Raw genomic sequence first — 17947 nt, 5'->3', positions numbered from 1 at the left:
CATACTTTTGGGCGTGGTTGTCGTTCTCAAAAACATTGCCTACTTCTAGGCTTAAGACTTGGCCAAACGTCAAATTTGATATAAAACGTAATGTAAAATAACAAATGTAAATAACTTTAGAATAACTAGAAGTTGCAAACCAAATATTGAATATTAACATTTAAATTAACGATATTTAAGCCGCAAGACAATCAATTGTTGTTCATCTAAAGATTTATGCAGCAGCAGTTAACTGAAGTGCACTAATTAAGTTTTCTCAAAAAAAAAGTTCCATTAAAGATGGCTAAAATCAGATATGCTTTCCCGGCAATGGAAAATACTCCGGCATTACGTCAATCAGAAAAGCGAATGAAACCAATTATAACGCCATCAAATTACATTTCATGCTAATAACAGACAATTACAGAACTCGGAATTTGCTGGCTTAATTCTTGACCAAATTGCCACATGCCGCATGCCTTCTTATGCATCCATCAAAGTTATTCAACCGCAGAAGTGCTTCGGTTTCCCCTCTCTCTCTCTCTGTCTCTCTCTCTCTCTCTAAACTCTGCTCAAGCAAAAACAATTAAAACTAAGGCAATTGCAACCGTAGAAGCCAAAAGCCAAAAGCCAAAGCTTAAGCAGCTGAAAATGCAAATCATTGGACCAATGTTGATTAGAAAGCAAATGGAAATGGCGGCGCTTGAAAAAGAAGAAGTCAAGACCCGTCATATAATTAAATAAATACCTCAAAATGCTGCAGAGCTGGAGCATCGGATGTTGTCTTGGCCACAAATTCAATTACCGACCATCCATAAAAACAAGGCAACACAAAAAAAATTATCAAGAATTATGTTTGGCTTAGAAAAAAGGCAAATATGTTTGCCCACCGAAAAGGGGAAGGTGTAAAAATATACAGTGCGAAAAGCCAAGTCAAACCATAAAAAACGCTCACAAAAAGATGAGTACTTCTTTTTTTTATGACCATTACCGGAAGAAGTCGGAGCATGGGAGAAATATGCCATCAGCTCTATGAGATTACGGCGAATGCATAAAGCGGATTTGTATATTAAGCATGAAAGATCCTCGAAATCGTTTACTGTGCCAACTAATTAGCCAAAGATCTTTTTGAACGAGGGGGGAGGGGGGTCGTTTTTGGTAAGAAGCCGCCACAGTTGCAGGCCCATATAGCCACATGAAAACGGACAGAATGGGCACAGTTGGTAGACAGTTTATAGCATTAGCCCCTTAACAAGACCCAACGAACAAACTCACTCACAGACACTTAAAAACTTTAATTAGAGTTTAAGGAGCTCGCTGTTCATTTTTTCATTAGGCCAGCTATGAAATTCACTCACTTTTAGCCATCTGAACACGAACTGGCGGCACAGACACCGAAATTGCTAACAGTTAGCCGCAGAAATAATTCATTGTCGCCCATTCCTCGCCACGTTGTCCTCAATCTCGATCTGAGGTCGGCAATTTTCACTTCAGCATGAGATTCTTGTCCCCAGAAACCGATGCTTTTGGCCCAGTAAAAGTTGAAACATGGCCAATAGAAAGTAAGCGAGCTGTTCTATCTACAAGTGAATGTATCAAATAACCTAAATCATTAGGATGTTCCAGCTTAAGTTTAACTAAATAACATATTAAGATTTAATTTAAGTAAATATATCTTTCAGATACTACAATATGCCAAGTGAATCTCTACAGTCCTCGAGTAGCGATTCCCCCAAATCATCGATCACCAAAATTCCTGAGTAATGATTATTTTGGCGAAAGTTTCATCACCCATCAAAACGCAGCGGGTCGAGTTGACTGACTTTGCTACTGTTGCACAGGTGGCGTCGATAACTAATTATTTCCACTCACCTTTCAGCAGCGAAGGAGGCAAAGAGCTGCTAAGGTGTCTGCATTTTCCATATTTATGAGCCATCATCGTTGACCGAGTATCTTCAACTCGCCCGCCCCTTAAAAATCGTTGGGATGCTAAGCCCCAGAGCTCGGATTCTTGGCCATATATTGATTGATTGGCTTTGATTATTGGCCGGACAGCCGATGGCTTAAATTTGCATGGCTAGAGTGACGCAGGGAGTTAGTTATTCGTTGCAGGGGTTTTAAGTTATTGGATACCAGATTTATATGCATCATTAGAAAATGCCAGAAAATGCTTCTTCTCTTTCACTGCTCGTAACTTTCTTTCGCATCATTAAAATGAACAACAACAAATTGGGCGCAAAAAAAAAATATAATACCAAGAACTGTCCACAAATATCAAGAGTCCGAAAACAAAGTTGCATGTCTGGAAGGAAAAACTTATTTAGACACTGGGAAAAAAGTTATGTAAAAACTTATGAGATAGATTTGTTTAATTTATGGCACATTTTGAAAGGCTGAATATTTTTCTAGAAGAGAATTAGAATTCATTTAGATTTAGAACATAAGTAAATAAATATAAATATTACTATAGTTCGGATCCCTAGTTTCAGCTTTCAATATATGCTGCATTTACAAGTTACAAAAAATAAACTGCAAGCTATATGTTTAAATGATATAATACTTAAAATAACTAGATTGCTATCTAGATTTTTCCAGTGCACTACTAAATTTCTTTCGTGTCCGAAAAATTTCTTCATTTGCGGGTCACTAATTAGACGCGATTTGTTGGCCCCAAACCGACATGCAATCTCGCCCAAGAGGAAGGCGCCCCCAAATGGCAGAGGATGCGGGGAAAAAGGGGAAGTTGGGAAGAGTTGGCCCTTTAAATGGCCAACATTTGCATAATTATGCGTTGTTGGTGGAAGGTGCTTATGCAGCTCAATGAATTTAATTGAGCAACATTAGGCCACGAATGGGTTGGGGATTCTGGCTCTTATCAATTTGGCCTGGGAGAAACGAGAAATGAGTGGAAACAGTAGCGATGAGATCACTCAAATATAATTATTCTTAATATATACATTTACCGCACCGTTTTTTGTTTTTTACTTCACCCATACAGGAAGCAGTCAGGTGAAGATTTCACCTGTTGCTTAGAAAGTGAAATTTGTGGATTTCAGTTTTTCATTTCTATTTCTTCTGCTTGCTTTTGGCGCTGTGAGATAATTCAAATGCGATAAGACATTAATCAATGCAATTAGCGTTACAATTGCTTATTGATATCCGTTGCGCTGTGGATTTTTCGGCTGGACAAATTTCCACAGATCTTAATGGCATTTTAATGGGAGCAGCAGGGTGAAAGTTTATCGATTTATTTTTTGGCAGCCACGCGAGCAAAATCTGTGATATGCAAAAAGTTGCGTTTCCTAATGGCGAATCCAGACAATGCCATAAACTGCAACAATAAAGCAATAACAGTAACAATAACAATAATTGTAATAGCCAAAGTGCAGTGCCAAGTCATCGCCGATTCAAATGGAGATGGAAATGGAAATGGTTTTGAAGATGTGGAGATGGAAGCGCTGGCGATGCTGGCGTTGCAGGTGAGGTGCGGCCGCAAAACGAAAGCCGAAAGATACAAAGATTCAAGATACAAATCATGCATTACAATGGGTAAAGGCGAAGCCAGAGGCATTGAAATTGAAAGTAACACACGACTGCAGCTTGATGATGATTTTCTAATTGCACAAAAGCCGAGCCAAGATGACTCAAGTGCCTCCACTCCGTGCATCTTGGCGCATTTTCCCGAAAGGTGTTAAGTATGCAAATGACGAGCAGCTCTCGAGTTAACATCTCTAACTCAAAAGAAGAAGGAAAGAAAAAAAATAGGCAGTCATGTTGTAATATTTACAACCAAACAAACACACACACACACACACATTCTGCCGTGTGTGGGCGGGGTCAGCAGCGCGCCTTTTTGGCCCAAAAGCGAGTGGTAAAAGTGGGCAGCGATTTTGACCCCACTGCCTTAACAGCGGCAGCAGATTCGCATCTTTCAGATACTTTTACATGTACTTTCTCTACTTAGACTCTGGCTGGCATCGCACAATTTTTGTTTCGGCCATTTCTCCTCCGCCTTTTAGGCCGCACCTAATCGGAATTCTGTGCGCCGGCGTAGAGGAGGTGGTTCCGGAGGAGGAGGAGGAGACCCCCAGATCACCGGAGATCAGTGGCAGCGACAACGCTTTGATGTTGTAATTAACTTTCATTAGACTAAGCAAACAGCTACGAGAATCGCAAGCCACAAAAAAATTATCGCAAAATCGTTGGTAAAAACTGAAAGAAATCTCTTCAAATTTGGAACTTCCGTAAGCGAATCTCGCATTTAAGTCTTAAGTTGGGTTTTTTCTTTAGGCCGCTCGTGCTTTTTGCCTCTTTTTTTTTGGTACTTCCAGGTAGGTAAAGGCAAACTAAATTTCACTTTCGCTACACAATATCAACAGCGATTTAAGTGTGTGCTATATTTAAGTATTTACTTGGCCAACAGTACACAAAGTGAGCTCGAAAAAAAGGCAAATAAACTTTGGCCAGAAGTACCCTGCAAGTGCAAAAAGTGTTTATCGGTTTAGTTGTCTTTTGTGACCAATTGATATTTAAAGCGTTCAGAAATTAACAAACCCTTAAAATTTGCATGATTAATAATGGGTTTAGACCATTTCTAGCAGCTAAATAGTTAGTTGTTGACAATAAAAGGGTATCTCCCAATCGAAAGCTAGATTAAAATAACTTTTTTTCTCCCAACATCTATTTACCTTTTTTCAACTATTTCTTTTGGTCATGCGAATTCGTTGCCAAGGCGCGTTGATTGTTTTTCTTCCCCCACCGCCGCCCATCGACGCAAACCCTTGCCGAAAAATCTCGGAAAAAAGGTGGCCAAAAAAAAAAAAGACAAACGATCCATGGGAAAGCCGCAAAAAGCAGATTCAAATGAGATGCGGAGAGTCTTGAAGTATTTGCCTTGATTCCGCTCAATTGGCAATTTCGGAAAGAAAGTCCCCCATGCGCGACCAAAATGCGAACCCGAGTGCCAGAATCCCGCAGAGCTGCAGTTTTGGCCAAGCGGAGCCACTTGGCCAACTACTTGACTACCCGACGATCGTGTCCAAGTGGCCTGCTGAGTAATTAATGATACGAACCCCGAGGTATCTTCACCCACTAGCTCTTCTACTCTTCTAATTAAATAAACATAATGAGTGTTTGCGAAAATGTTTGCCAAAAACCGCTGGGAGATAAGCCAATAAGCTTCTTTGTAATTAAAAGGAAACTTTCCATTTTTTTTTTTAGATAAAGGTTAAGCAATATAATCAACCGAAATGGGTCCAAACTGACCGAAAAAATAGGGTCAGAGAAAATAAATTGAAACTTATATAAGTTTGCCAACTTATTACGACTGAAATTTTATTAAATATTGTTTTGTAATATGTTGCACGTAACTTAGCTTCAACTTCAGCTAGTTTATAGGCCAACTTCAAAATACATTTGCAAAAAAAAAACTTCAATAAGATAAATATGCAAGTTTGACGTTTACTTTCCTTTTCAAAAGGCAAATTTAAGAACGAGTGGGAAAAAATCACTAGAGGAAAATCAAATTAATGGAAAAAATATCCATTGACAGCGGCGGCTGGCAGAGAAGAAGAAAAATAGAAAGAGCACCGTTGGAAAAAAGGAAAAATATAATTTAGGTGCAAGAGAAAATTCAAGCGCATCATGCGAGCAAAGGTTTTTCCCCATCACCATCTCCATCACCATGCCATGCCATCCCATACCATGCCATCCCATGTGATCCCATCCCATGGCTGGATGACAGAAATGATGATGAATACGCGTTGGCAGCAGCCGCCGGCCCAGAAGCCCCTTTGGACCCCCCACCCCCTCCTTGCCAGTAGGTGTGGATATGGCAACAAAGCCGCAGACATCATCAGCAGTTTTAACGGCTGCCAAAGTTGCCAACGCTTCCAACTTGCGGGTGTTGCGGTGGCTCGTTGTTTCTGTTGTTGCTGCCGAGGTCTGTCATACCATCGCTGACGGACGACTGACTGGCATGTGAGGAAAGGTCTACACAGTGAGAAAAAACATGGCCCGGTTGTGGGAGAATCACAGGCCAGAAGTTAAGGCATGCTGATATATAAATAATGGAAAAGTGTGAGCTGAAATCCAATCATGCCAATACTTAATGAAATACTTCATTCTTAAAAAATTCAATAATATAAAAAAATAAAATAAAATAATAATAAACAATAAAATAATATAATATAATTCAATAAATAAATTACTATTATTCTAAATCCTTTTAATTAAAGTTAAAACCCAACAACTCGTAATTCCCTAAAAGCCAATATTCTTGTACATGATCAAATAATATCTCATACTACAACTACAACTAAAATAAAAAATTATAATTATTTAATAAACTACTATTATTCTAGCACCTTTTTATTAAAGTTAATACACAACAACTCGTACTTCCCTAAGCTAAAGTCTCTATAAAGAAAACATTCTTGAACATGATCAAATAATATAAGAGTATAATATCTAACACTACAACTAAGCAGTCAACAATAATTATCCAATATCATTATTATTTTTAAAAATAATGGTGTCCAATTAATGTTCTCAGTGCACAAAGTTGTGTCGAGTGCATTCAGGTGACGTTGCCTTTGCAATTGCACTTAATAAAGCCGCTTGCAACACAAAGCAAAAAGAAAAAAACAATGTCAGCCAGCGGAGTGCGCGAAAATGTTTCAATAATTTAATGCAAATGTGCAATAACAATTGCGCCCGCTCTGGCGCTTCCCTCATAAATATAATAATTTTCAAAATACATTTTTAATGAACTCATAAAAATCATTAAGATCCATGGCATGTTGTCAATCCTTTGTTTTACTTCGGAGCTGTGTGGTCTCTTGATGGCTGGATTTCATGGTAGATGACAGATAAGTCAGATGGTGAATGCCAGATCTTTTTTCATTCGGCGACAGTTGCAACATAATGGAATTACCGCGATAGGATCTGCATTTCAGGGTAAATTAACTTTGAAATGCGATTTAAAAAGGGTGTTTGAACTGGCGGAATAAGTATGCAGAAAATAGGGTTTTTAAAGATTAAAAGTTATTAAGCCCGTTTGATTAGTCAGTAAAAGTAGTTAGCCCAATTAACAAATTGCTAACTTACTTTAGCATAGACCAAAGAAAACCAAACATGTTAAGTAATCAACACTAATATTTCATTAATATATAAATATTAAGTATTAAAGAATGTGCCAAATTGCTCAGATAATTGCCTATTGTTTTACCCTACTAATATGTGAATAATTATTTATACAAAAATCAGCCTTTTATCGAAGCACCTTTAAATCAATTCCCTTTTAAATACCACACTAAGTCGTTTAGAAATAATCCACAGATAACCGATTAATCTTCATTAATAAATCCGTGATGAATATGAGAAACAATCTGGGTATTATGGTAATTCCAGCAACAACCTTTCACCATAAAACACATTTCTGTCGACAAATAAAGACAGCGATGTTGTAGCTGCCATCCTTTTCTTGGTTTTAACCATTTAAATGAACTTTTCCTCGGAAATGTACGAGAAAATTAAATCAAAACATCTGGACAGCTTCCTTTGGCACATTTACAAATTAAAATTGAAAACCAGAAAGGACAAAGCAAACAGCCACAAGAAATGGACCCTAACAGTGCGACAGAGAGGGATGAAAGGTAGAGAAAGAGAGAAAACATAGCTACCAATTGAAGTCGAGCTTGAACCATACGCAAACTGACTTGGAGTAGGAAAGGCTAGTGGTTAATTATGAGCGTGGGACGTTGGAGAAAAACCACGGAAAATATGCGTTCAACTTGGAAAATAGAAAACTGACAGGGACAGAAACCCGGAGAGGGAAAAGTAGGAAAATCAAGAAATATGATAAACATGCGAAACATTTTTACCCGACCAATTTCATAGCTCTTCACCAAAGATTGTTTTTTTTTTTCTTATATTATTTTTTCTTTATTTCTCCCTGAAAACGGGGTCAGGAAAATCACTTTCATTGGGCTTAGAGAGTTGGTAAAATCTTCTTTATAAAGCCATTTTAGAAACCATTGTTTGTACGATCGCCGAGAATGCAACGCATAACGAAAGTTCAAATATGACACTAGAGATTGGAAATTGTATTAATTAATTTGCATATAAACCAGTCTAAGTCGAGGTCAAACGATACACGTAAATACAATGTGTAACTTCTCCACTCATAAGTTCTAGTTTTACTGGACAGTTACGAAAAAGCGAAGCGACAAGGCTAAAAGAAATGCAAATGCGTCAACACCGCACACAAAAGACTTATAGCCGCTCAAAAGGCCAAGAGTTGTCCAGTCTGTTGGCCAGTTAACTTCAACTTCTCACTGGGTCACGGCGTTTGACACCTTTTCGATACTTTCCGGGGTTTCGGGAGTCCAATGATCAGTGGTGCAACTTACTTAACACGTTATATTCAAAATATTTGGGCCAACACATGCATGTTGGCTTCCAACTCACAGTATAAATAGCCAAAAGTTTATGTTTTTAATAAAAGCCGTAAGCCAATAGGCTAAGCACAAAAGCTACAGCTTATTTGTTAAATCCTAAATGAAGTACACAAATCCATTATGCAAAATTACATATCTCAGCTAATTAAGTTTGGCTTTAAGGCTTTTGCTCATCAAGTATTTTGATTGTGCTTTAACTTTCTTAATTGATTTCGAATGAATAAAACGTGTAGGAACTTAAGTACGTTTAATTGTAAACTTGATGACTGAAAATTAAAGAGTAAATTGTATGTAAAATATGTTATTTCTCCAAAATACCTAAGCCTCAACAACCGAATTATCCTCATAGCCTAGGTATAATATAAACTAAAACCCGCGTATTAAAGGTCACATGAACCCAGGGAATGACCACTAAAAGATGACCCCGAGTACTAAAGAAAAGGATTTACGATTTAATATGGGTCATAAACATATTACACAAGTAAATAGCCGCCTTGAGCAGTCCGTAAAGTCGCTAATACAGTACTATAAACCCGGAAAAAGGAGACCAAATCCGAGAACAACTTCATTACGACTGACAATGATTAGAGAGAGCAGCGACAATTTGGCCAAGTTTATTGCGGTTCATTTCGGTCCCACAAACTCCCGCGCGAAGGTGATAACTTTCAACGGTTTCACGTTTGAAATTGACTTTGTAGCTGCCTACTGCAAATGCAGCTACTCGTACCACTCGACTCTGTGGGAAATTAATGAATTAGGAGGCGGCGTCCAAGAAACAAAAAATGGAAATAAGTAATGCTCACATTACATTAGGCAGTAAACAAATACACAGAGAGAAAAGGAGTCCGAATACAAACAAACAGGCAATACAAACAGTGATATTTCTTCTGTTCTCAAACTAAAACACCTTTCAGTCATGTAAAAAAAACTAGTGACGAAAGCAACCTATTTGGATAGGTAGTGGAAGATGGGATTTACAGGATATTTTATATAAACCAAGAATATTCAAAACCATTTTTCCATGTGCAGCTGAAGAAGCGACGATGCCAAGTGGCAAAGCCCGAGTATCGCGACTTTAACTCATTTCCACGACACTCAAATGAGCAAAAATTATTGCGGTTAAGTACGCGAGCGCAGAGATTTTCCAACTTTGGCTGGCTAAATCGGAAAGTAAGCAAAAGAAAAGTCCGTTGGCTTGTTAGAAGGAAAAGCAACCCACTAGGCAACCCACCAGGCAGCCAGATAGAGACAGATAGATAGATGGAAAATTGCAATCCGTCGTCGAGGGAATTTTCTCCGTTCCTTTGTCGCCGTTCGATGGCAGCGCGAATCGTGAATTAAATTTAAACGGCAGAAAAGTACAAAATAAATAAATGGGACAAGTGAGCGAGTGGAGCGGCCAGCGAGATTTTCGCGGGCGGCATGAGTGTGGAAATTATAGGGCCTCCTAAGCGTTCAGATCTAGCAGTTTCGGTTTGTCTTGTCATTGATACGATTTGGCGAAGATCGGGTCTACCTACGCGGAATGTAGCCATCGAAATGGGGAGATGCGAAGGAAGTTTGGAATAGAAGATATCCAGTAATGTAGTTATTGCTGGCACAAAAGTAAAGATACATATATTGAAAGATTAAGATACATACTAACATTTGTGGCGTTCAAAGGAATCTCGTATTCAGTCTATCCAGCCAAAACTAAATACTTTACAACAAATGTAGGATAATAAGTATAATAGTACTTTAAGATATATTATATCTTAAGCCCATCATTGCCACTTTTTTACCACCCATCCTGGGTAGCAATAAAAACTGAAACTTTTCACTCACTCTGCTGGCTGCTAACCATATCTAGCAGCTGATTGGAATCGACTAGATGGGGAGACAGGGAAATAGTTGGAGGAGCACATCGCGGGACTAGGAGGCGGGCGACCAAATTGGCACATTAGACAAATTGTTGCCAGGACGGCAGAGCCTCCAAGAGCAGGGGGGGTTGGGGTGCTGTACATCTCAATAACAATATCATGGCAATGAAAACCAAAACAGCAGCCGCAAGAAGCGAGTCAAGGAAAAGTTGAACACTGCAACATGCAACATGCAAAATGCCCAATGGAAAATCAAAGAAAGTTGAATGAAACTTGCCATCGCGATCGTCATAAATCAAACCGCAAAAAGCCCGCAAAGATTCATCAGTCAATCAGCCGAGTGGATCGGCAGATGCGATCAAATGTCAAGCCCACACCTCATGGCTTTCAACCTTATCCAGTCACAATTTAAGCCACCATTGACCCATTTTTCAATACCCATAGCTGCCATCATCGCCCATCTACCATCTGTGTACCATCTGCCATTGCCACTTGGGAATAGGCGACGACGACGATGATCATAATGACGAGGATGATGTTCCGTAACGTGTCGCCATTTAATTGGCTCCGTGTGAAGTTCAAGAAAACTTTGCCAAATACCCAGTTTGGTGCCACATGCCACCCCTTCCATTCCCGCATTTCCTGCCCCAGTATCTAGTCTACGGCGACTTTGAAACTTTAGACTTGCAGGAACAAAAAGTTGGGAATGTGTAACTTTGAAGGTGTCGGTAGTATCTTTATATAGTTTTTGGAGATGCCCTTTCGGATTCCGGTGAATTCAACTATTATATCAAATATAAAATTTCTTATTAATTACTACGCACCTAGATAGTTTTTTTTTTATTAACTGAGATAGATTTGCAAATATTCCAGTTTCTTAGAGAAGTTGCACCAAATACTTTTACCCTACTCACATCCTCACACATCCTACCTTTTGAAATTCTATGTGTCTTATTATCAATACCATATCAGTAAGGGTATTTGTGGCTGGCATTTTCTTGGCTCATCGGATGTCGTCTAAACAATTTTTCCAAAGAATTTTTCGTCATGCGCTTTAATTAAATTTTGTCAGCCTTCTTCTTTTTGTGTGGTGTCATGGCCCGAACAGACTTGCCGGTCTGCTCCGTGCTGTTTTGGCCCGGTCTTGTTGGTCTGGTTGGACGGACTTGTGGGTCTGGCTGACATTGTTGACAATGACTTTGTGTTGTGTGGCTGCTACTGTGATGTCACTCAAAAGACAAAAAAATAACAAAAACTAAAAGGCATTAAAAACACAGCAGGGCGACGTGGAAGTGGGAAGTGGCACTGCAACCGGCTCAGATTGCATGGCATGTCCAGGAGTCAAACCAAATACATAATTACAAATTCATTTGGCACAATTATGCGGCACAGTTGCAATTGCCAAGTGCAATTGTTGCACACACGACACAGATTTAATTGCATTTGCCAAACGGGCGCAACAAGTGGCAGAGACCCTGGCGCAAAAAAAAGATAAATAAGTAAAAGCCTAGCACGCAAGAACTAAGAACTTGGCAGTGCTGGCGGTAGTTTACTAATCTAGGTACAAGGTACTTGCCCCAAAAATGGGTACAATTCAGTACAAATAAATATTCTCAAAAAAAATCATGTTAGAAAATAGTACACATATTGATACACATATTTAAGGAGCCTCATTTAATATATTGTTGAATTAGACAACAATTTATTATTTTATTAATTGATTTTGGGTAATACACAAGGTGTACCTTCTAGGGACAAAGTTCTACATTTTCAAGCTCGGCAACACTGAAAACGGCCAGGGTAAAAGGCATGAAAATTGCTACCTCGGCAGACGGTAAATTAAAAAACTTAATGCGAAAGGCGAGGATTGTGAATTGAGGAGTCGAGCGAGTAGCAAATTAGGGAAACTCGCAACATTTGCCACGATTTTAATTTGTTTTCGGCCGCCGTAATTCATTTGCAGGCAACGCATCGCGATAAATGGAAATGGGACGCAATTAGTTCGTGGGGGGTGTCGTTTTTACTACTGAGTATCTGGTGGATGCACAGATATAAGGTTGCGATAACCGCAACTGGTTTAGGCCGATCTGGCTTATCTAGTGCGTATGCGCATATGGGAATCTATCCAGGGATAGATTCTAGTTTGTCCAGTTCCGCTTTCACATGAGCTTAAACAGAACGCCGGCATCCCAATCGCCAGCATCATATAATCGGGAAATAAGTGAAATAAAAATGAGGAGGCCGAACCAGTTGGCATTGGGGTGTTGCTTTGGGGGGAAATTCAGACTCCGAATCGGTGGCATTTCGAGTTTCATGTAATCTCTCCTATTTGCACACCCAGAAAATGTTCGAAGATTGAGAACACAGCTTAGTTCCGCTGGTTTAGCAAAACATAATTAATACACCTAAATTGATTATGCTTCTGGTGTAGAATGACTTCTGAAGTAAAGAAATTCACAAAGCGTTGAAGTCCTATGAATATAATTATAAGAATAATATATAAGCCTAAAAAATTGTATATAGAATAGTTTAGATACTTGTCTAAACGCATAATCTAAACTTAATAATCTAGTCCTGTAAAATGTAGCTTAGCCGCCTTTGCGGCTAAATAAGCTGATCAAATAAGATTACTTCATTTTGAGGAACTGAACTTTGGCTGCGGCACAAATCAGCGAATTGGTTAGCTCACAAACAGTTAGAACAGTTGCCAAGCCCAGGCGATGATCATTTAAGCCACTTAATGGCTATCTGCACCGTAACCCATCCGTCCGCTGGAGCATTTGACCCACAATTGCCGGCCACCACCAACTGCTCCACTAAGTCTAAACATCTTCACATCCTGAGCCACCGAAAATTGCCGACTTAAGCATTTCGAAATCAATTTAGCAGACAATAGTAATTACCGCAGTAAAGCCTGTCTGCCCGGATTTGTATCTGGATCTGGATGTGGAGTTCGTTGCGGATGTGCAGAGAGCTTAGCTTTGTGGCTCTTATGGCGCGGATTATGCAATGGGCACGTCAAGAGTTGGCCACTGGTTTGGACATGATTGTTTCAACACCAACTGCGCCTCTGGGAGTCAACGAACCTGTGACAGCTGGGCGCAAAAATGGCGCAATCTTTAACCAAACCAAGGAAAATATAGAAAAAAGTCTAAGGCCTACAGCCATTTCCTCCACATATGCAACGGTACCTGAATATAAACCCAAAGTGGAACATTAAAGAACTGGCCCATTGCGAAACTAACCAAAAAAAAAAGGAAAATAAAACCAAAGAACAATCGTGATATGGTTAAGTATTGCGACTACCAGATACCTGCTTATGTATTTATGTACTCATACTTTATAAACAGAAATTAGCCGGAATCCAAAATGTTACAAGGCATGCAACTTAACTCTCATAATTAAGGCAATGAAATATTAATATGTATTCACCTTACTGGTTGCATTTAATTTGGCTGAAAACATGAGTTATGCTAGTAAAGCAAGATACGTTCTGTCAAGTTTTAATTAGTGTTTAATATTATTTTGATGGAGATTTAAAAGTAGGCCAGTAAAAAATGGGTCTCTAATCTCGTACTTACACTAATATCCCACCTTATGTATATAATTTCTGTAGGTAAAGCGGAACAATCCATTTAACTAAATTGTGCACATTAATATTAAGTATAAATATAATGCTAATACAATACCCCTTGAATATAAGGTAGTAAGACAATGTCGAATCAAACTTGAAGCTCGAGCTTAAGAGTCGCAGAAGAACAGTTCCCAATCCCGCCAGGCAGTAGCGGCAACTGCCACACGTATATTTAATAACAAATACTTGATGGACTGAAGGAGGAGGAGAAGGAGGAGGTGAAGCAACTGCAGCAGGAGCAGCCACATCAGCGGAGGGGGCGCCGCTAATGAGCGACAGGCGGACAACCCGAGGCGTCAGGTCTGCCGGCTTCAAGTTACCACATACATTTATATTTATATATATATATATATTTCCTCGATCCGTCGCCCGGGAACACTTGTCATAAACAGCTAATAGACGCGTGCAGCGACAACTTGATTAATTGAAACTAAATGTGTCCGAGTCCGAAGATTGCAGCTAACGCTTCGTGCCGGCCAGCAATTAGAAACGGTAAGAAAAAACTCAACTAAGCTCGACTAAACCGAACTGAAATGAAGCTGAAACTAAACTGAACTGAAGTGATATGGCAGGAAGTGCAGCACACAGCTTGGGCACAATTAAACAAATGACGAATGCCATCAAATTGCATGTAAAATGCTGAGATGCTAAAATTGCTGAAATGGCAAATTGCAAATGGCCGAGACGCCGCCATTCAGGATGCTGCAACGAGGGACCGACCAGAGAGCACCTTGGTCATTGAACGCAGCAGCAACAGCAACATGTTGCACATTCCCAACAATGTCCGTTAGTGGCTGGTGCAGTTTTAATAAATTTAAATGTGGCCAACCAGCTAGCCGAACAACAAAGCCGTGTCATTTGAGCGGCCAACAAGAATTGGTAATTGCCGCCAAGGTTGCACGGCACGGAAAATGCCACCAAGACTAGTCATCAACTGGCGGTATTTTTCACCTATCTGTGAGATACATGTTATTTACATCACTCGGTTTATGTAATTAGATGATAAATTTAAGTGAAATTTAAATATCGATCTTTATGTATTATAACATATCCATTAAAAAGGAACTTTTAACTACAGAAGTAGTTACCCATTAAATTCTAATGGCTCATTGGTTATTTACGAGCTTTTCTTATGAAATTAGTTACCTGCAACTTGCGTAATGCACGGCAGCAACTTGCAACATCTGCAATTGTGGCAGCGACACCAAAAGAGTTTTTGGCCTGCGATCAGGCACTGGCCATTACACAAATAACAGCTAATAACAGTAATAATTCAAATTAATTTCGCGCCATTTGAAATCATTATGTGATAAAGAGAAGATACCGCAAAAAAACCAGCTACTAGAGTGGAGGAGTCGCAGCAGCAGCATCGGTATCAAGATCGCTATTAAAATAAAAATGAAGACAAAACTTTGGCAGATAGAAAGAAAAAAGAAGCATCGCTTAAATGGAACCAGGAAAACCCGGAGCCAATAAAGTCTTGGGCAAAAGGAAAAAGTTGCGCACAAAAATTACCGCCAAAGTCCAAAAGATCAAGCCAAGGGGAAATAAACTACAACAACGGCAGAAGGAAAACGCGGCTGGAAAAAAGAAGATTGCTATTGGCACTTGAGCAGCAGCAGCAGCAGCAGCAGCAACATCGTGCTGCATCTTCCTCTCTCTTTCACTCATTTAAGCCACACTGCACTTAGTTATATGCATTAAAGGATTACAAAATATCTTTACTTGTGGTCAAAATTCCAAGCTAAGTATTTTGTTATTAGATAATTATGAGCATGCCTAAGGCAATGTTGGGAAAATAAACTTATAAACTATTAGGTCTAATGAAGAATATATTTTCTTCTTTAGGTTCACATTTGTGCAACATCTTTACTTTAATTTAAATTAGTAATTATATATGTATATACATTTTTTTTATTAATAAATATTTATTTGCTAAATTGGCTCAGTGAAATATAAACGAAGTTTATCGCTTCCCCCAACTGATGAATATCTTAAACTTAGTGCCATATTTTTTTCAGTGCCGATCATGCTAAACAGTTGCTGCCTGCAGTAAAAGAAGAAGAAGACGGCATGGAAAAAGGGCAAGAGCATTTTCCTGGCGCAGTAAAGTTCAAGAGTTGCTGCGCTGCTGCATCAGTTGCTGCTGCAGTGCTGCTGCTGCTGCAATGTTGCTGCTGCTGCAGTGTTGCCGCTGCTGCACTCGTTGCTGCTGTTGTTGTACTTAGATGATCGTCGGTCGCATATTTTATAGCGAGCTAGGAATGCAGACGCCGCCATTGCGTTGATGTTGCTGCCTCTCTGCTCTGCCCGCTGCATATGCACAAAAGATGGGCGACGAAGAAAGTTGCAGCCACGCAACAGCAGCAGCATCAGCAGCACCCACTCACTGCAGCAGCAACAGTTGCAGCAGGAGTCAGCCATTCCATAACGATTACAAACGCCTTATGTGTGTCAGAGACGAAAGGCAAATAGGCGACCAGTTTTCCAGTCATTACATGCTAATGAAGGAAGCGCCTGCAGCCTTGTCAACATTCTATCATTCTACCATTTCCCCCCACCCCCTCCACCACTTTTTTCGGTTTCCGAGACGCCTCTGGGCCCTCTCCATTAGGGGTCACTAAGAAGGGCTAAGGAGCCCAGCCTCTTTCTCACAAATTACACCGCATTGCCGCTGGCAAGACACATTCACAAAGCCCAGAGCAGCCAGCCACTTGCAACCAGCAACTTGCAACTGGCAACTGGCAACTGGCAACACAACACAACGCAACACAACAGAGCAGAACAAACATTTCCCGCATCTATCAGGTGCATTGATCTATGGCTATTTTTTTAATTAACGCTCGGTTTCTTTTATTGCGCGCGGCTACGTGAAAAATGGGAAGCTCCAGAAAATAGCCTTCCCGCTGAACTTGAGCTTCAGTTGGCAACGTTTTCTTATTAGTTCGTTTGTTATTGTTTTATTGCAGTTCCCAGGCGGTAGGGTAATTGTTCGCAGCCAAATAGTTGGCTAGGAAAATGAAAGGGGACTCGCTGGAATGTTTAATGGCATATTAGATGCTCTTTGGAATTGGGGGGAAAACATAATTGAGATGCCTTGGAAATAAAGAAATTCGATCTAGGAAATGAGGTCGAGAGAAGAAGCTATATATATTATTTATTTGGAATTTATTAAAATATATTTCTTTATTGATCAGGTTGTAGTAATTATAGCTCTCGAATGTTAAGGTTTTATACATATTTTTGTTTTAAGCTTTGCCCAAAGCTCTCTTTGTTAGTGTATAAATAAATATGAGAGCATTGTGAAATGTAAATGGATGAGCCGACTGGAGTTCATTAGATGTTCTGAGCACGATTGGGGCTATAGATCACCCAGAGGGAGAAAGGTCTCGAGAAACGAAAACAGAAATGATACTGGAAGAGAGAGAGTGTTCAATGTGGAGCTACCATACATATTTCTATTTCCCATTCTACAATTAAGAAGGCCGCGACAAATTATGTTTAATGCGAAAGCATTTAGCTAAATTGAACCAGAGAGAAACCAAGAATTTTCAGCTGCTTTTGGCCAAGAGGTGTTAGGTGTTAGCTCGTCTGGTTAGGCTAGTACCAGTCCAAATCGATGACAGACTAAACGAGCCGAGTTGACATTGAAGCGAAAGCAGCTCAAGAATCAGGCCGTACACAGAAAAAAATAAGCCTTAACCTAAATTTTATTTCGGTTTTTGAGAAATTTATAAAATCTTGTTATCACAAATGTAAATCCATGTGGAAATTCTCTTCATCTTAATCTTTAATTACCCAATACCCATTATTGTTCTCAAGTTACTGAAATTTTCTCATCTTGCTAAATTCAGTTATTAAGTGAATGTTTTTGCAGTGTATCTGCCGTATTCCTCGCTTGGCCGACGTGTGTCTGGAATGACTAATTGAATAGTGCATGGGCTCGTATATCTCGCAGATACGTATCCGCCAGATACGTTAGGGAAGGCGTGTGCCCGGCCTAATGGCTCAGCTTA

The 17947-nt window shown here is 39.6% G+C and overlaps 1 protein-coding gene across 2 annotated transcripts in view; it reads right to left on the bottom strand.

Annotated features, from left to right (window-relative positions):
* Positions 1 to 17947, bottom strand: part of LOC6738334 (elongation factor-like GTPase 1) — a 73838-nt gene that overhangs the window by 25591 nt on the left and 30300 nt on the right. The gene's annotated exons all lie outside the window — the stretch shown is intronic.

This window comes from Drosophila simulans, chromosome 3L (genome assembly GCF_016746395.2).
Source record: "Drosophila simulans strain w501 chromosome 3L, Prin_Dsim_3.1, whole genome shotgun sequence".
NCBI classification, from domain to species: Eukaryota; Metazoa; Arthropoda; class Insecta; order Diptera; family Drosophilidae; genus Drosophila; species Drosophila simulans.
Note: the sequence above shows the minus strand (reverse complement) of the source record. Positions and strands in the feature narration are given on the sequence as shown.